Source organism: Cupressus sempervirens, chromosome 3, assembly GCF_028749045.1.
Source record: "Cupressus sempervirens isolate cs-2001-9-10 chromosome 3, ASM2874904v1, whole genome shotgun sequence".
Taxonomy (NCBI): Eukaryota; Viridiplantae; Streptophyta; class Pinopsida; order Cupressales; family Cupressaceae; genus Cupressus; species Cupressus sempervirens.
This window is the reverse complement of record NC_143120.1, coordinates 989759033-989780750: the sequence shown is the minus strand read 5'-3', so window position 1 is coordinate 989780750 and position 21718 is coordinate 989759033.

Genomic DNA, 21718 nt, shown 5'->3' with positions numbered 1-21718 from the left:
AACTCCTAGTGTGTTGAACATCACATTCTAAACAAAGCAATGTATTTGAACATACTCTGATTAATTAATCATATCCATCTTTGGTCTACTGTGTGCTTGTGTTTGAGTTCTTAGTTCCTCGGTGAATTTTTCCCTTAGACAAATTCTTACATGGTATCAGAGCAACTTGGAGATTTTCTCATCACATAGCCATTCGAGACCATCATCTTGCTTCATCACTACAGCTCAAATCTGGAGTGCTACAAAAATTGGGAGTGTCCAACATTAGATCTGATCTCACCATTGTATCTGGAGCACTGGACTGATGAAAATTGGCTATAAAGCTGCCTACCCTAGGCCAAAGTCAATTGTGAGGCAAATTCTTTTTGCAAATCAGCACCCGAAGGACTGATTTGCAAAATTGGTATGATCATTTCAAATCTGTACATTTAATTCTTAGATCTACTTTTTTCATCTACATCTCTGCTATTTTTTCGGATCTGCATTATTTTTCAAAAAAAATTTGGCCATAGGGCCATAGGAGAGATTTTTTGCAGGTGAAAATTGAAGCTTATTGGTGCAAATCTGATATTTGTATCACATTCACAAGGTCCAAAAACCCCTAAATCAGATTTTGTTTCATCCAAATCGGATATCTGAGGCAAAATCTAGAGGCATTTGTTTGTTGGAGGCGCGACGGCAATTCAAAAAAAATAACAGTAGTAATATTTTCAAATAGCGATATCTTCCTCATACGAACTCCTTTTTGCGAGCAATTTTTTTTGTTTTGGGGTAGAATTTTGTGATCTACACATTGCTGTAGGTGGTTTGAGATCTCTATTTCTATTGTTTTTCGCAACTCCAAAATCTCAAATTTTGCCACTTAAAATGCTTGGTACGGGCTCATTCGAACTCCAAATTAGGTTTCATTTTTTTTTGAAAGTGCATTTTTTTTGTCTACTTTCCAGATCTATAATCACATTATAGATTTTGTAGACAAAAATACTACTTTCAAAAATAGGCCCTAAATTGGCAAGTGGCTACCAAGTGCCTAAATCATTCATTAGGGGGGGTTTTTTTGATTTTTTTGGAGGTTTCTTTGATTGGTCCATCATGGAAGAGTCATATTTGATCTACTTGACACTAGATAACTATAAGGAATGGAGTCAACTTATGGTCAGATATCTCTTTCAGCACAATGTACTACCATATGCACCAGATCTTGAGTATACTATTGATCAAGTTGACCTCCTTATTCCTACTCTTTATCAATATATGGAGTATAAAGTTCTAAAAAAGATGTTCAAAATTAAGTCATCTGATCCATATATTTTGTGGATGTATCTTTGGGAGAATTATGGAGAACCAGCTATTCCTCCATTCCTAGAAGATCTTCTTCCACCAGTTGCAGCTGACTCCTCTTCAAATGACATCACACTTCTAGCTCCTATTGCTCCTACTGATCTTATTTTATCCACAGATATTTCAGATTCAATGTAGTAGGACACTTTATGTCTTCCTACACTACCTTCATGCAAAGACTTCCTTTCAGACATTACATATTTGTTTGTGGAGTCTCACATTCAAGATGTGGGAGACATTATTGATGACATTCATCTTCTTTTTGAGGCAGATATTCCATCCTTTTCCATAGTGAAAGATTCATGTACTTCAACACTTCAGGGTACTCATGGTCGTCTAGGTGATGATTTCTTGCTAAACATTTTAGCTCTATTCTTGGAGTCACACATAGTAGATATGGGAGACTTTCATGATGATTTATCACTTCTCTTTGCTGAGGCAGATTTTTCTATAGTTATTGTAAATGCTCTACATGATCAATCCTTCCAGATTGGCATGATTGTGGATTCTTCTTTACAGCATCTATAGGAGGTCTCTCTCACATTTGGGAAGACTGTTGGTTTCCTAAAGTAGGTTCTACATCCTTCCTTGTTCGATCTTCTCTTCTCTTCAATAGTTTGGAGGAAGCCATCATCAGTATTGACATAGGGACTTTTGGACAGGCTTTAGAGACATCGATCATCATAGAGATTCCTTCTCCATCCAGGGGACATGATGGAGACACAACCCAAGAACAGAATGGACACAACAAAAAAGGGGAAATTATATTAACTGAGAAAATAAGCTAGTACAACAGTACAGGGAAAATAAACTTTAAAACATGCCCTAAGGGCTTACAATAGCATAAATCTAGAGATAATTTCTCCTTTCAGTACCTCCTCTCAAACTCCACTCCGAACTACCTTTTACAATGCCAAAAATCTCCTTAAATAGACCCCGGAGGGTTAAGGACTAGGAGTACATACTAGAAAGTGCTAGTAGGCATCCACCGACCAAATAGATGGTTCTAGAAGCTATGTTAGAAGTCGGCGCAAATCTAGAAGAATCCAAAAACGGTCATCAAACTTTCGGGAGGCATAACTTTTGAACCATAGCTCTGATTGACAAACCGTTTATATTTTTGAAAAGATCTCAAAGCGCTCTATAGCCCTATGGACCAGCTTCACTTGTCCCCCATTTTTGGCCCTTTTTGAGGTCATTTAATGCCCCTAACCTAACTTTGAAGCATTCTTAGGAGGTCTCGAAAACCCAAAAAACTGCAATAACTTTCAAACCGTGGGGCCTTTTGACCTGATTCCTTTTTTGGAATGCTATAAATCACAATTACATTCATCTGGCCAATTCACACCTTCTAGGTTACCAAAATGATGGCCCAATTGCATGCTCCTATTTTTTCAAGATTTTTTAGCACACGTATAGTTGAACTGTGAGAATTGGAACCTTTATTTGACCCAAATGGGTATCCAAAAATGAAAACGCATGAAACAAAAACTAAGTCTAAGTACATTTTTTTGGGTGACGCAGGATTGCCCTTATACCTCTGGATGCTCCTGCATCAGACACCCAGGGTAGATTGAAAAGTGACCCTGTCACTTTATGAATGGTAGAGGAAATCCCAAATGGGAAACCTCAGCTGTTGTAATCCAAGTTGAGTCCTCGATCGGTCATCCTTTCCATTTGACCAAATACTCTTCATACTACCTATTTCTGGTACTCCTACCCACACGATGATCTAGAACGTCTTCTATCTCCTCCTTCTTAGAAGAAGGAATCGGACATGGCTCTAACATCAGCTCCTCATCTGCACCATCATCATGATACTCTGTTAAATCTGCAATGTTGAAAATGGGAGAAATGTGAATACCATCTGGCAACTCCACTTCATATGCATTTCCTGAGTCATGTTTCTTCAAAATTTTGCAGGGGCCAAATTTCTTCATTTTTAGCTTGTTGTAAGTACCGGCTGGAAATCTTTCTTTTCGTAAGTGCACCATGACTAGATCCCCTACTTGGAATTCCTTATGTCATCTCTTTTGATCAGCCCTAGCTTTATACTCATGATTCATCTTGGTAATGTGTGCTTGAACCTCCTCATGTAGATGCTTGATATGTTCAACAAATTCCTCAGCTTTAGCACTTGTCCTCTCCCCTTGCTCTATCTTCCTTAATTTTGGTGCAGTCCTTGGGCTATTCCCATATATAATTTGGAATGGCGATTTTCCAGTACTCCTATTTATAGAGTTATTGTAAGAAAACTCTGCTTGTGGTAGAATCAAATCCCATCCCTTGGGCTTATCCCCAACTAAACATCTCAACAAATTGCCCAGACTTCTGTTTACCACTTCTGTTTGGCCATTAGTTTGTGGGTGATGCATGGAACTAAATTTCAAGTCAGTTCTTAACTTTTTCCACAATGTCCTCCAAAAATACCCCACAAATTTAGTATCTCTGTCAGAAACTATACTCGTTGGAAGACCATGTAGTCTTACCACCTCTTTGAAAAACAAGTCTGCAATATGGACAGCATCGTGAGTTTTGTGGCATGGAATGAAATGTGCCATTTTGGAGAACCTATCAACCACCACGAATACTGAGTCATTACCCCTTTGTGTCCTTGGCAATCCAAGAACAAAATCCATACTTATGTCCTCCCATGGCCTTCATGGAACAGGCAATGGCTGATATAGGCCAGCATTGTGACTAGACCCCTTGGCAACTTGACAAACCTAGCAACTCTGTACAAACTTCTTCACATCCTATGAAATTTGAGGCCAGAAATAATGTTCTCTAAGAATGGAAATGGTCTTATCTCAACTAAAATGTCTTGCCATCCCTCCACTGTGTTTCTCCTTAATCAGATTTTCCCTCATGGAACTCCTTGGAATGCACAATTGACTACCCTTGAATAACATGCCATCCTGAATCAAATAGTCTAACCACTTGGTTCTATCTACAACAACAGGTTCTTTACAAGCTTTCCATGCTTCAAAAAAATCAGGATCCTCGGGGTACAATTTCTTGAGTTCATCAAACCCAACTACTTCAACCTGCATTACTGTAAGCAACAACTATCTCCTACTTAGTGCATCTGCAACCCTATTAGATTTTCCACTTCTATGCTTCAACACAAATGTATAACTCTGCAAGAACTCCTCCCACTTCATATGCCTCTAATTCAATTTACCTTAGCTATTTAGGTACTGTAATGCTTGATGATCAGTATACAAAAAAAATTCCTTTGGTAATAAATAATGCCTCCATTTCTTTAAGGCTCGAACTATTGCATAGAACTCTTGATCATAAACAAAATACTTCGTCTTTGCATCATTCAATTTATCACTAACATATGCAATAGGCTTACCTTCTTGGCTTAATACAGCCCCAATAGCACTGCCACTGGCATCACAATCTACCTGGAAAACCTTTCTAAAATCTAGAAGTGCCAACACAGGCTATTCTGTCACCTTCTTCTTCAGCAATTCAAAACTTCTCGCAGCTACTGCAGTCCATTTTAACTCTTTTCTATTCCCTCTTATTGTATCAGTTAGGGGCGCACATATGCCACTGAAATTCTTAATAAACTTCCTATAAAAACTAACTAGACCATGAAATGATCTCACCTCAATAGCAGACCTTGAAGTAGGCCATTCCAAGATGGCTTTTACCTTCTCTGGATCCATTTTGAGACCTTCAGGTCATATAACAAACCCCAAATAGACTAACTCCCTTTTTGCAAAGATACACTTCTTCAGATTAATTAATAGTTTCTCTTCCCTTAGCCTTTCAAGGACACTACGAATATGCAGTAAATGTTCTTCCAAAATCTTGCTGAAAATTAAAATATCATCCAAATAGACAATAACAAATTTTCCCAAGAACTTCTTAAGTACCTCATTCATGAGCCGCATGAAGGTACTTGGGGCATTCATCAATCCAAAGGGCATGACTAACCACTCATAAAGAACCTCCTTGGTCTTGAAGGCTGTTTTCCACTCATCTCCTTCTCAAATCCATATCTGATGATAGCCACTCTTGAGATCTATCTTTGTGAAGTACTGAGCTCCACTCAAGCAGTCCATAAGATCATCCATCCTTGGCAAAGGAAATGGGTACTTGATGGTTATCCTATTTATAGCTCGAGAATTTGTACACATCCTCCACTCTCCATCCTTCTTTGGTGTGAGTATTGCAAGTATTGCACATGGACTCAAGCTCTCTTGAATCAAGCCCTTCCTCAACAGCTCCTGAACCTATCTATTTAGGTCCTCTATTTCAGTAAGAGTCATCCTGTGAGCAGCCTTGTTAGGCAAACTAGCTCTTGGAATCAAATCTATCTGATGACTGATTTGCCTTATTGGTGGCAATCCATCTAGAACATTATCAGAGATAATATCTCCAAACTCCTCTAGTAAATCTGAAACTTCAAGTGGTATTTCACTACTACCTTCTTTATCTTTCCTAGGAATCAAAGGATAGCACATATGCTGATGTTTCATGCCATCTAAAAACTTCCTTCCATCAACAAGACAAATCCTAGCACTACTACATACCTTTTCGCCTTCCTTTTTCATGGGATTCAATTTGTGGTGAACTCCATCCTTTGTCTGAGAGTATGTGTTTGCATGTCCATCATGTAATGCATGTCTATCAAACTACCATGGTCTACCCAACAATAGATGGCAAACATCCATCAAAATAACATCACAGAGAACTTCATCATGGTAACTCCCAATTTTGAATTTCACTAAACATTGTTCACTTACCAGGACCTTATGATCATCTTTTACCCAAGCAATCTGATAGGGCTAGAGATGTTTCTCCCTCTTGAGCTTCATCTTAGAGACCATCTCTTCTGATACCAAGTTATCAGTGCTACCACCATCAATGATCACGTCACAACATTTATCCTCACACTTGCATCTGGTACGAAACAAACTCCTCTATTATCCTGGTTCAATCTCACCACTTAGTAGGACCCTTTCATTTACTAAATTCTTTCCTCTTTCTGCATCCTCTGAATGTGATGATTGTGCATCCTCATCCACATGAGCAACCCTAGCTTGACCCTCAGTTCTCCTATCCGTCCTTCCTTGTCGTTGAGGGCATTCAAAGGCACAATGACCTTCTTCATTGCAATGGAAATAGGTACCACAGAAGCCTCCTCTTCCTTTTCCACATCCTCTACCTCTTCCTCTTTGATTTCCAAAGTCTTGATCACAGGAGTGATTGAAACCCTCATTCCTCTAGTTCCTATATATGAGCAATGTTAGTATGCTAATAGAAACCAAATTTAAATAAAGCTTCTACAAACTAAACAAAATTCATAAACTTCAAGATAGACTAAGATGAACTCTCAATTGAGAATATGAGCCATTAATGGGCTCTCTCAATGAGAAGCTCTCTTGTTGAGTAGCTTTGTCTAAATAGATAGGATGTATGATCAAGCTTATGCTTCAAAAAGGGCTTCAAATGGAGTTAGAATTTGGGTGTGAGTGTATGGTTTTGATGTAAAATGGCTTCTCAAAATGGCATTATGACTTTACTTCATGGATTGTGTTATTTTGCAAAGGGGAAGGATCCAATTTATAGGCAAGAGGCTTGAGGGATTGAGGGCTAAGATGCAAGGATGGGAAAAAGCTCATGGAGGGCTCAGATTGCATGAGAAGAGAGCACATGGATTGTGCTTCCTTATAGCCAATCAAGGAGTGACACATGTCACATGGTGAGAGGATGGAGGAAAGGGGAAGGATGAGTCAACAAAGGAGGCTCAAGGTATAAAATCTTCATAAAGACCCTCATAATGACTTGTAAGAGCAATAAAAGGGCTTGTAAGAGTCATTTATAACCTAGTGGACTTCATAAAGTTTTATGGTTGAGATATTTTGAGGGTGATGAGAGCAATTTCGACTTGGACTTGATTAGGAAGGTTTTAAGCTTGTTTAGGCTTGTGCCAATGATTAGAGGATGGATTAGGATGGTTTAGGATTAGCTTAGGGATAGGCAAGTGGATGGCATTTAATGAGGGTGGGTGAAGGAGGAGATAGTTGTTAACTTTGGCTTGGGTTAGGAAGTTTTAACTCATGTTTAGGGAATGTGACAAGGTTAGGAGGGGATTAGGATTAGGTTTAAATACATCTTCTAGAAGAGTCTAGACTTTGGATGAGGATAAAGACTTTTTAGAATAGTCTAGAATTTCCTAGGATAAGATTTTATGAAATAAATAAAGTTTTATTTATTTCAAGGGTTTGGGTTGAGGAGATATTTATTAAGATATTTTTAATAAACATTTAATCTTGATTAAATATTTTGAGTTGGGATTAGGGGTAGGAAATGATGGGATTAGCCTTTAATCAAAATTAAAGAAGGATTAGAAGATTTTGGAATAGGTTAGTGGTCTTAAGGAAATTGGCCAAGTTTTGGACAAAAAATAAATTTTTTATTTATTTTAGGATTTTTGGTCAATTTATTAATTAAATAATTAATAAATAAGGAAATAATGTTTAAATAAGATTTAAACATTTTTGGGAGGGATTCCTTAATTAAATATTTTTAATTAAGATAAAGGGATTTAATGGCATAAAAATTAATTAATGATGATGTCATCAGGGATTTTTTCAAAAAATAAAAATACTTTATTTTTTAAAGGATTTTTAGGTGTCTACATTTCCTACTAGTACCCACATCTTCATTTTTCTTTTGAGTTTCATTTCAGCCTCCAGATTACCTACCACTACCCCTTCCTCCTTGACCATGCCCTCTTTGTCTCCCTTCAAAACTTTTATTTAGCTTCTCTTCAACTCGTAGGGCAAACTGGTATGCCTCTTCAACGCTGGTCATTCTTACCAGACTTAATTCCTCCTGGATGCTAGGTCACAACCCACTGATATAATGAGCAACCTTCTCCTTATTTGCTTCTGCATGTCTCGCTCTAATCAAGAGTCAATAAAATTCCTCTGTATATTCTTGGACTAATCTTCCTGCTTGCTTTAACCCATGCATCTTCTTAAACAAATCAAGCTTGTAGTCCACAGGAATGAACTGCTTCTTCAATTTGTCCACCATGCGATCCCACCTTGTGATCTTCTCCTTTCCTCTTCTATTTCTTTCCAATTGAACCTCTTGCCACCATATTTTGGCATGACCTTTCAGTTTGGCTTTTGCAAACTTAACCCTATCTGGGTCCCTGATATCCTCATACTCAAAGTATTCTTCCAGTTCATTGATCTAATCGATCAACTCATCTGGTTTCAGATTTCTTGAAAATACACCCACTTCAATTGTGGGTCTTTTCCCAAACTTAGTAATGGCCCTAAAAAGCCTTTCCTCTGCATGATTTAGAACTTCCCCATCAAATTTCTCTTCTGGTCCCATAACTTCTTCTTCATTGTCATCCTCACTATCGTCACCAGCGGCAACATTTGCTCCTCTACGGAGCTCCTCTTGCAATGCTTGTACCTACCTTTGGAGGGCTCTAACCTCCTCAGGATTAATATCACTAGCCCTTTCGCCATGCTCTCTTCGTGGAGGTATCTTCTAACTCAAACCCACAACCACATAGTCCTAGTGCAAACTGCCTCACAGTCGGTGCTCTGTCTACACACTCAGGAAAACTAGCTCTGATACCACTTGATGGAGACACAACCCAAGAACAGAATGGACACAACAGAAAAGGGGAAATTATATTAACTAAGAAAATAAGCTAGTACAATAGTACAGGGAAAATAAACTTTAAAACATGCCCTAAGGGCTTACAATAGCATAAATCTAGAGATAATTTCTCCTTTTAGTACCTCCTCTCAAACTCCACTCCGAACTGCCTTTTACAATGCCAAAAATCTCCTTAAATAGACCTCGGAGGGTTAAGTACTAGGAAAACATTTTAGAAAGTGCTAGTAGGCATCCACTGACCAAATAGAAGGTTCCAGAAGCTGTATTAGAAGTCGGCACAAATCTAGAAGAATCCAGAAATGGTCATCGAACTTTCGGAAGGCATAACTTTTGAACCGTAGCTCCGATTTACTAACCGTTTACATTTTTGAAAAGCTCTCAAAGTGCTCTATAGCCCTATGGACCAGCTTCACTCATCCCCCATTTTTTGGCCCTTTTTGAGGTCATTTAATGCCCCTAACTTGACTTTGAAGCATTCTTAGGAGGTCTCCAAAACCAAAAAAAATTGCAATAACTTTCAAACCGTGGGGCCTTTTGACCTGATTCCTTTTCTGGAATGCTCTAAATCACAATTACATTCATCTGGCCAATTCACACCTTCTAGGTTACCAAAATGATGGCCCAATTGCATGCTCCTATTTTTTGGGATTTTCTAGCACACTGATAGTTGAATTGTGAGAGTTGGAACCTTCATTTGACCCGAATGGGTATCCAAAAATGAAAATGCATGAAACAAAAACTAAGTCTAAGTATATTTTTTTGGGTGACACAGGATTGCCCTTATACCTCTGGATTCTCTTGCATCAGGACACATCTCATAGGTACCCTTTCCTTTGTTTCTTCCAAAGGGGAGGAACATCATACAGAGGTCATGGATCAGCTTCTACATTAGAGCATTTCTCACTGATCGACACACTAATTTTAAGGGGGAGGGGACTATGTTGTCTCCTTCTTCTCCTTTTTGGGGGGGACTTTTTCCTCATAGGAGGTTTTGTCCTTCTCCATTCTTTCTTGTATATACATGGATGTATGTCTTAATAGGGGGGTCTTGATTACTCCATCCATTGTTGCATCTTTATTCATCTCTCTTTTTTGGGGAGGGTTTTTCCCATGAGTTTTTCCCTCTTTCCTTGCTTTATGGGAGATTTGCATCCTTCATTATGTCCATGGGTACCTTGTATGGCCTAGTAGCCGGGACCCATTATGCATCTTCATCCTAGTTTTGTAAGCTTAAGGGCATTCCCCTAAGTTGCACTTAAGGGGGGGTGTTGGTGTAAATAAGTATTTACTTATTACACTTACTTAAGTTTACTTAGGTTAATGCATTATTTAATTATTTTGCATCATTTTATTTGTGAGATACTTAGGAGTTTGTGTACTCTTTTGAGTTGTCTTGATAACATCACAGGGGTCCACACCTCTTTTAAGAACATGTTGTCTACAACGCATGAATCTTCTACACACATATGACACTTTTTCATTCTTATCCATTCATCTAGAATGTTGGATAAGGTGCTTAGTTGTCTTATCTCCTGGTTGTTTCTAGAGAATTCTAGGTGCTTCCTAAGAGGCCTTTATATACAAGCACTCCTAGTGTGTTGAACATCACATTCTAAACAAAGCAATGTATTCAAACATACTCTTATTAATTAATCATATCCATCTTTGGTCTACTATGTGCTTGTGTTTGAGTTCTTAGTTCCTAGGTGAATTTTTCTCTTAGGCAAATTCTTACAATCCTAATATAAAAAACTTGATGAAAATAAACATTTGAAATGTAAAACACCATAAAAACATTCAACACATGTTTGACACTAGGATTTAATGTGGAAACTCAATTTGGGAAAAATTACCAGTAACATGTCACCACTTTTTCACACTTTTGAAGTAAGCTCTATTAGGAGTCGACCTTGTCAAAGGTTACAATACACACTATTAAATATGACCTAGTTAGAGGACTTAATCACCCTATTAGAAGTGGCCTTGTCAGAGGATTTTAGAATATTCTACTAGAATTTCACCCTATATATTATCAAGTCCTTAATTATTGTTAGCTCAACCTTTGATTAAAAGGGTTTCAATACAAACTATTTATAATGATAAGAAAGAAAATAGTTGGGTTTGATCTGTATGATTACAACTCAATTTTTTAGTTTTAGATCTTTTTTCAATTCATGTGTTGATTCCTTCCTTGCCACCTCAGTCCTTGATTTTCTTTGAAGACCTTCAAGCATTCACTGTTCTCTTCGAAAAAATCTTAAGACTTCTATTTAGATTATCTTATCAATGTTAACAACATTTTTCCATCTTACTAGAAATCTCTCACATACACACATCTTCTCTTTTTTCTTCTCTTCTTTGCATATCTCATTCACGCTCTTCTCCACTTGTCTTTAAAGTTCACCTTTGGGCCTTCTTAAATAGGTAATTCTATTCCTTTTTAATTTCTCACAATCATCATATATCTTAGGTTTTTTGATATAACAAATTCATTGTATCAAATTGTCATTTTATTCATCTCTTTCTTTTCTTTCTTTTCTAGAAACTTCTCATCAAATTCATTCATTAGGTATCTTACCTAATCCTCACTTTGAATTAAATGATCCAACTCATCAATCTTATTTCAACATGATTTTCATATCCCAAAAAATCAACCGAGTCAACTAGAAATCATGATTTCGCATGCTCATTCAAAATACTATTGTGTGGACAACACTAAGTTCTAACACTCAGTCATCACTAATTTACTTAGCCACTATAGAGCTTCTATCTCTGCATCAACAATGTTTTCTCGGTTGATATTGATGCTCAATCAACACTAAAATTTCACTGGATACTTACTATGGCTCAATTGACACTAGATTCACTCAGCATAAACTTTAAATTTTTTGATCTTCTTTTATATTCCTCAATCAAGCTTATGAAGTCTTTTCTCATGTCTTCATAATTTAAACAATCAAATTATCTTTTCAAAGTCTAACTAACCAAACATCCATTGTAGCTTCCTTTTCATAACTCAACCTTTCCTCTAGGTGCTTTTGTTATGAGCAACTTCTCAAATCCTCTTCATCAATCAAATAGATATGAAATTTAGATTATAAGGCAATATGTCTCATTAGTAGATTTGAAATCAATGACAACATAACAATTGTTTCAATTTTAGTTTCCAACACACATAACTTTGTAGAACATTTTTTTTTAAATCTTATTTTCTATTTTTTATGAAGCTTCAAACTAAGACTTGTGAGATGATCAAACAACCTATATTTAATAAAAGTACAAATAAAAAATCACAATAAATACAATGTATAATAAAATTATAGTCAATGGAAAGATTATTCATAGTATAACTAGGTAGTATATTTAGTTTTTAAAACCATACCTATTTAGCCATTGTTTGAGCCCTTAGAAGGGAAAATTTTGAGAGAGAAATTATGAAATTTATAACCAAAAAAATTACTGGGCTTCAAATGATGCCCCCTTCATTTGAAGCTCAGGTTGCCACAACATGTGGCAAAAAATGGGCTTGGGACTTCCTGGCAAGTTTATGACCGGCTGGGAATTTTCCATGGGGGCTTTGAATGAAGCCCCCTATCAGCTTAGGGAACTTCATTCGAAGACCCCTAGGCTAAAAGGAGGGCTTCATTTGAAGCCTTATCAACCTAGGTTAGATTTCTTTATGTATATAAATACACAAAAAAAAATTTACATGTAAATCATGTCAAATCATCTTCAAATTCTTTTTTTTTGGAAGAAATAGAAAGAAGTATAAAATATAGGATTTTTTAATTTTAAAGACAATTTGATAGTTATTTGAAGAAAAAATATGGGAAAAAAGAAATGAAGACAAAGTAAATCAAAATTAAATAGATTAGTTGATGCATAACAAAGAAATCACAAAAAAATAGTAGTAAATTATCATCGAAAGAGAGAAGGTATGTACTTGTGCATTCATAGTTGTCTATATATTTTTTTTTTTTCTCTAAATAGTATTGTAATCTCATTCTTTTATGTGCATGTATTCCACAAAAAACAATTACAAGATGAGAAAATAGATGTTGAGGAAGGTTCAAGACATGAAAATTTAGTACAAGAAAATTTAGTATAGGAAAATTCAATACATGAAAATTTAGAACATGAAAAAATGGAAATTGGAGAATGGTCAAGATCAATTTCTCCAATTGGTATGGATGAACAATTAAGATTAGCTATAAGTGTAAAGAAAAATATCATGCATAGAAATTTAGATCATTTTCTTGCAATGGATATGGATAAATTGAAATCACTTGCTGATATTAAATCATTAAGTCTTTCTAAAAAGAGAGATTTGAATAAGATGGTAAAAGAAATAAGTAAATTTGATCATTTGGAAACACTTGAAAAATCCCAAGTACTTTCTCATGTTCTTCTAGGAAAAAAACTTGCAAGAGCAATTACAATTGTTGTGTGTAGAGACAACATCAAAAAAAAAAAAAAAAAATTAACATGCAAAGTGTTATCATTGAAAATATTTAGAAAGGTTTGAACTCTATAGGGAAGACAACTCGATGTAAAGATAAGATTGTGATAAGAAGAGTAACGTTGACATTTGTTCTTAGTAGAAATGTACCTCAAAATAGATAAATATATTCAATTTCATCATAGATTAGTTTTAGTAGAAATAAAATATCAAAATATGTCAAGAGCAGAATGGTTTTGGATGGTAGAACTTTGGAAGGAAATTGGTGAATTATGTGTAGAGTTCCTCATTGTGATAGGATTGATGATAGAATCAAAAATTTGGTATCATTTTGGAATGATAATACTTTTCCTTCATCAAACACTACAGATGTTGATGCAATTCTAATCTAGATGTACCCCAACATGAGGTGATCTAGAAACTAGCAAACAAACACACAATGCAAAATGAACAAGATGAGTGAGATTGAGATCTAGAGAGACAATCTTTCATATATTTGAATCAAGAAGTTTACATCCAACATACCTAGTTGTATGACCTTCCAGGTTATGGCCATTATAAAGAAGAATACATCTTTCAAAGAAGAACAGATCTTCAAACTCATATGAACTCTATCTCCAAACTACTCCAGACTAAGACTCCACACTTTCAAATTATACATCTCCATGCTTTTGTAATAACCCATCATCGAATAAGAATGACTAAGAGTCTACCCAAAACCCCTTTAAATACTTTCCAAAATGGGTTATAGAAGATTCTAGAACATAGAAAGGCCTAATACAAATACCAACTAATAAACCCTTACATTAAATGCATGACCAAGCCACAAGTCAACTCTCAAAAAATATTAAATACCCATAACAAAATTAAATATGCACCAAGTCAGCCCAAACTAGAAACAGATGCAGAAAACTAATATTGGCACTTGGCACATACAGGAAAACTTAGCACCAACAAGAACACTCAACACATGAAGGAAAACTCAGCACATGAAGGAACACTTGACCCACATTGCAACTCAACAAACACTACAACTAACCAACTCGATACTTGAAGGATTGTTTGATCAATACTAGTAGAATAAATGGGATAACATGCTAACCAATATGTTAACATGACATGGGATAACTTCAACGTGTTAATGACTAAAAAATTACTAGCAGTTGGAAATTGTTGTAACTTGGTAGCATTTAACAGAATCAGTGGGATAACCTCATGTAGCACTAATCTATATGTACCACAATATGAGGTGACCCAAAAACTAGCAAAAAAACACATAGAGGAAAATGAACAAGACGATCGAGATTTAGATCTAGAGAGACAATATTTCATATATTCGAATCAAGAAGTTTACATCTAACATGCCCAGTTGTATAGCCTTCGAGGTTACAACCATTACAAAGAAGAATACATATTTTAAAGAAGAACAAATCTCCAAACTCATAGGAACTCTATCTCCAAACCACTCAAGACTAAGAATCCACATTTTCAAATTCTACATCTCCATGCTTTCACAATAATCCATCATCAAATAATAATGCCTAAGACTCTACCCAAGAACCCTTTAAATACTTGCCAAAATGGCTTATAGAAGATTCTAGAACATATAAATGCCCCAATGTCATGCCCAAAAATTTGAGCAAAAACACACCAACAAATTTTTTTTGTTTTAATAATAATTAACTTAAATTTGCAAGGTTGATAGGTTCATAATCTATTAAAGATGAAATTACATTGCAAGGTAGATGCCAAAACCTCTTATCAAAACTTTAAGACTACAACTCAATCTTGAAACATCTTGCTAGACTCAGATGTTTTAAACTTAGACATTCATTGTTGATTCAAGTGATTAAAATAATTAAACTAAATTTACATTTAACCAAATTTCTACTAAACATTAATTATGAGTGTAACATTTATCGATTTCAAAAAGAATGTCACTAACTACACTTTACTAATCTAAAACACTTTAAGATAAATTAACACTAGCCTTTGATTTAAGAAAGATGTCCTCACTTCACATAATAAATCTAAACTACTTTTGAGATAAATAAAAGTATAAGTACTAACTTTCTTAGACAACATATTAACCAATAAAAAAGATACTAACCTTCCTTAAACATAAACTTTACTAGAAAATAAAATCATCTTACATTCGGATACTAACTTGTTAAATTTCACAAGCAAAACATCCCTTCGATCGAACTACAATTAAATGATCAATATAGTTAACTAAAACATAACTATGATTCTAATCTTAATCTAAACCAATTTTAGCACCTTTGTACTTAAAACATAAATAATTCAACGAGGATCATATACAACAATAATATTATAAACTCAAGTTAAACTAGATAATAATTAATACAACTAATTTTTATAATGTTTTCTTTCTTTTTCTTTTCCTTTTTAATAATTAAACTCAATTATACTAACATCTAGTTTAACACCATACTAACTTATCTTTATCTAATACTAAAATACATCCATTTAATTAGAACAAATCTTCATTTCACTAAATTTAAAGCATGTAAATTAAAAGTTATTAGTATCATACAACTAAATTTCATCCTATATGAATGCCAATCTAAGAATTAAGTTTAAATTTTTAGCTTTACATATATATATATATATATATATATATAATAACACTAATACACAACATACAACAATACTCAAGCTAACATGATACTAACATAAACAAATAACAATACTACTCACCACTTTATCCAAAACTAACTCTATTATAGCAATAACTAAAACTTCATTGTTGAACTAACTTAACTGAAAACTAATCTAATCACTGCTACTCCCTAAGCCTATTCCCACCAACTCTCCACTTGTCCAATTTGCCACCCTCTATCCTAAGCTTCCTTGGGTGGATCCCAAGGCCTGTGTGATGTCCCAAAGCCTGCCCTTGTAGGTCTAATCTTCCCTTCCCATGCACATGGTTCGACCTGAGTTTAGGTGCTAAGCAAGGGGGAGGAAAGAGTGTTTTTCACTCAAGCAAACTTTGGCTTAAATGTGCCACCTTCCAAAAACCCACCTTCCTTGCCAACGCATGGTCCATGAGAGCCTGCAAAAATTTTGGAGGGTACCAAGGTCACGTCCAACATAAAAGTCATTGACTTAAGTTCCCAAGTACAGGTCTGCCCCTCTGACCAATCTGACACCAAGGAAGATTGAGTGGGGGGGAAAGGAGTATAAGTTAATGCATAAATATTTGTGGGTGAAACTAGGGGATAAGTTGATGAGGATATTTTCTTAGGATACATTTGTGCATTTTTAATTTCTTTCCCTTTTTTAAAAAATAAAAAAAAATTTGAAACAAGAATCTTACAAAGAATATTCTCTGTTGTCATTTAGAGAAAATTTCACTTGCCCATATAAAATCCAGAGGGCTTATTTTATCCTAGGACATCTCTTTTTTCTTTTTGTCTATATTTATACTAAGTGTAGATTTTTTTGAGTAAATTTTATCTTTCTAGTTTAAGGGAATGATAATCCTTCTCCTTTAGGTGTTGAAACTTTGCAACACATCTAATTAATCAAGGGGGAAATATATTTTTCTCACTAACATTGATAATTATCAAGTTTTGATATTGTTTTAACCATAATGTAAGACTATTTTAACTCCTAATAATCATGATAATGAATTGAAGTTCCAAGCATAACATTAATTACTCTCACAACATATTTGAAATTGAAAATTACATAATTGATCATCCCCATTTTATCCACTTTTCCAAACCCATTTACATAACTGAATATTTAAAATTCAAATTCAAGAAGTGTTACTCAATCTTTTATCTTCTAAAAATCAACCTGGTTCAAGGGCTCCATCGAGAAAGAACCAGTAAGAAAACCCAACCTCATTGCCAAATACATCAAAGTTTACATACATTTTTACATAATGTTGCAATTCAAAAGAAATCTCTTCTAAGTCCTTCACAAGTGAATTCTTCCAATACCTTCAAACCTCAAGGAAAACAAGGAGAAGACAAGAGCTAACCCGAGGTAAAACATCACAACATCAAGAACAATTCAAGCATACACCTCAATCCGGTTTTACACAATAGGTCCAAGCATAGAACCTAACTAGGGGGGAGGTGGATTTTCCCAATGGGAGACATAAATCACCATACCATAACATAGCCCTTTCGAGGCTAAAACTTCAAGAACTTCTATTCTTCTACAAGGCCTTTTCGAGACTATTACCACAAGGATTTTCATTCCTTTTTATATCAAGAATTCACAATATCAAACAAGGTATATGATGACAAAAAAGTAGGGGTCCATACACCCTACCCTCTTTCCCTCCTCTCACCATGAGAGGAGACTCTACACCATTGAGGTCCAACTAAGGCTCTTCTCTTGTACATGGCCACTTCTTCTCTATCCAAAAGTAAGTAATGCCAAAACAATCCCCATGAAATCCCCTCTAAACAAAACATCAAGACAAGCATAAGAATAACATCAAGAACAAGTTAAAATCCCTCTAAATCAATCCCAATACACAAGCAAGTAAAACAAAGAACAACACAATGCCTTATACATGATTCAAGCATGAACAACAAGAAAAAATAAAATCAAAGAGTGAAGAACTCCTACCTTCACCAAAAAGTTATGTTAAAAAGGAAAGTTGAGAAGAGCTTTTCCTTTTCTTCCTACAATCTTCAAACTTTCTCTAAAATTAGAGATTGGGTAACAAAACCAAAACTACTCCAAAATGCCTCTAAGTATGATCCTTAATTCAACTAGACTTGAAGTAACCTCAAGATGAATTTTGAGTCACCAACTCAAGTAGGAGACAATCAATTTTCGCAATCAACCAAAAGTGGGGTTTTTGAGTGACCGTAAAAGTCAACCAAGGAGGCTAAGGGAGTGGAAAGTACTCCCCACCCATACCCTTACCCCTAGGGCACTTAAATTTAATGATTTTAGGCCTTAAAGACTTAATAGGAACCTATCAAAAGTTAGGAGAATTTTAAGACTATATAACAACCTTCAAAGAATGACAATGCAATTTAGCAAAAATAGCAAGGGGTTCAGTCTTGTATTTCCATGTGATTTCCCGGTTAAGTATCATGCACACTAATTGTACACATCAGTAGTTCAAGAAAATCACACACATTTATTCAAAACTTATCTGTATAGTTACATAAAATCAAAACATGATTCCTTCATATAGTTAAGTATTTAATTCATTTCTTCTCACATTTAATCATTAGTAGACACAAAATCAATATAACGTAACGTATTCATTAATTCAGATTAACATACTAGAATAATCATCGTTAGGCATGCATCTATCTGACGTCATAACATCACTAATTTAGGAATACTAAACTATCTAAAATCATAAAACTAAATCATTGAGGTACCAAAATCAACATCCTTATCATTGGGTGAAAAATGCCTTGAATTGTCATTAGTAGAATTTTAATATTTACACAGTCGAGATAATGTAGTAGTTCTCGAGTCACTAAGCATTTTAAATAGGGGAGAATTAACTTATCACAATTTCATTAGGGCATTCACAACATAAAACATTACATCTTATCCATTTCAATCTCCTATAGCAGTTTTAACAAAGCATTCGTATTGATAATTACATACAAGGAGGGACCTTATACCCAAGTTAGCCTGATGCAAATATCAACTAATAAACCCTTACATTAAATGCATAACCAAGCCACAAGTCAACTCTTTAAAAATATTAAACACCCATCATGAAATTAAATACACGCCAGGTCAGCCCAAACTAGAAATAGATGTAGAAAACTAATATTAGTGCTCAGCACATACAAGAAAACTTGTCACCGATAGGAACACTCAGCACATGAAGGAACGCCTAGCACACATTGCAACTCAGCAAACATTGCAACTCGACTAACACTACAACCGACCAACTTGGCACTTGAAGGATCATTCAGTCAATATTGGAAAAATAAATGGGATAACATGCTACCTAGTATGTTAACATGACATGGGATAACTTCAATTTGGCAATGATTGAAAATTTACTGGCACTCAATAATTGTTGTAACTTAGCAGTATCTAGCAAAATCAGTGGGATAATGTGATGGCCAAGATGCTCCTGCATTAGACTACCAAGGTAAATAGAAAAGACTTCAGATGCTCCTACATCAGACACCCCATGTAAATAGAAAAATGTGTCCAACATTTTCTTTTGATACCACCTAATGCAAGGAGGGCAAGAAGAACTTGGGCCAAAGGCACACCTAGCAATCCAAACCAACTTTGCAAAATTAACATAATAGAAGCAAACACACAAAGAGAATAGCACTAGAGAGAGAGAGAGAGAGAGAGAGAGAGAGAACAATATTCTTTTATTGATTCATCAAATGATCAGCATACATGCCCAACTATAAGGCCTTCTAGGTGTCAGCTAAATACAAAATACATTCAAGATCTAAGATCCAACTTCAAATTTGTACTTCCAGACACATATGCAACATACTTTCTCAGTCCTCCAATTTCTCTTCTAAACTCTTCAAAATTTTCTCTAACTCTAAGCCTAAACACCTGATGGGGACACAACCCAAGCACAGAATGGACACAAAAGGAAAGGGAAATTTTATTAACTTTTTAAATAAGCTAATACATTTAGTACAGAGAAAATAGACTTCAAAACATGCCCTATGGGCTTACAATAGCATAAATCTGGAGATAATTTCTCCTTTCAGTACCTCCTCTCAAACTCCACTCTGAACTACCTTTTACAATGCCATAAATGTTCTTAAATAGACCCCAGAGGGTTAAGGATTAGGAATACATTCTAGAAAGTGCTAGTTGGCATCCACTGACCAAATAGAAGGCTCCAGAAGTTGCGTTAGAAGTTAGTGCAAAACTAGAAGAATCTAGAAATGGTAACCGAACTTTCGGGAGGCATAACTTTTGAACCGTAGCTCCGATTGACAAATCGTTTATATTTTCAGAAAGCTCTCAAAGCGCTCCATAGCCCTAAGGACTAGCTTTTCTAGTCCCCCATTTTCAGCCCTGTTCAAGGTCATTTAATGCCCCTAACCTGAGTTTGAAGCATTCTTAGGAGGTCTCCAAAAATTGAAAAAATATGATAACTTTCAAATCGTGGGGCCTTTTGACCTAATTCTTTTTTTGGAATGCTATAAATTACAATGATAATATTTCAACCAATTTACACCTTCTAGTTCACCAATATGATGGCTCAATTACATACTCCTATTTTTTAGCATTTACACGTATCTCAAGGTGTTCAAATACTCTATCCTAGAACACTGATAGTGGAACTGTGACAGTTGGAACCTTTATTTGACCCAAATGGGTATCCAAAAATGAAAACACATGAAACAAAAACTAAGTCTAAGTACATTTTTTTGGGTGACACAGGATTGCCCTTATACCCCTAGATGCTCCTGCATCAACACCCTATTTATACTTGCCAAAACAACTTATAGAACACTCTAGAACATTAAAAAATAGAAACATTGACCCAAAAATGGTCTAGACACATCCCAAGACAAAATATTATCATAAATTTTTCAATAAAAATAAATCATGGGAGTCAGCTCACACCAAAAATGCAAAAAACACATCCAAAATGTTGACACTCGGCATCAATAGGAAAACTCGACGCATGAAGGTTCACTCGAAACATGAATGATTACTCAGCACATGAAGAATAGCTTGGCACACATTTTTGAACTTGACACACACTACAAAGTGAGATGGGATAACATGCTAACCAGTATGTTAACATGACATGGGATAACTTCAACTCAAAAATGATTGAAAATTTACTTGCACTTGGTAATTGTTGTAACTCGATAGCATCTAATAGAATTAGCGGGATAATGTGATAGCCAAAATGCTCCTACCATTAGACTACCAAGGTAAATAGAAAATACCTCAAATGCTCTTGCATCCGATGTTCTCAGATACATGGTTAGATTTAATTATTATGAACATCATACAAAACATTGTTTGGACATAACATAACACAACATGAAATGTATGTCTCATTTTGTAGTTCAAATCTTAATATAAAGATTGGGTGGCATTATTTGAGAGATTGAACCTACATTATGTAAGGAGAAACAAAGTGTTTGAAACTTGTTGTTTTCATTATCATATTGAATTTGATCTCCACTATCAAGTTTATCAAGATTTTGTAGAAGATATTTTTGGTTATAAAAATTCTCCTCCTAGTAGACAAAGTCAGTTCATTTTATCTATTTTTATGTGAAA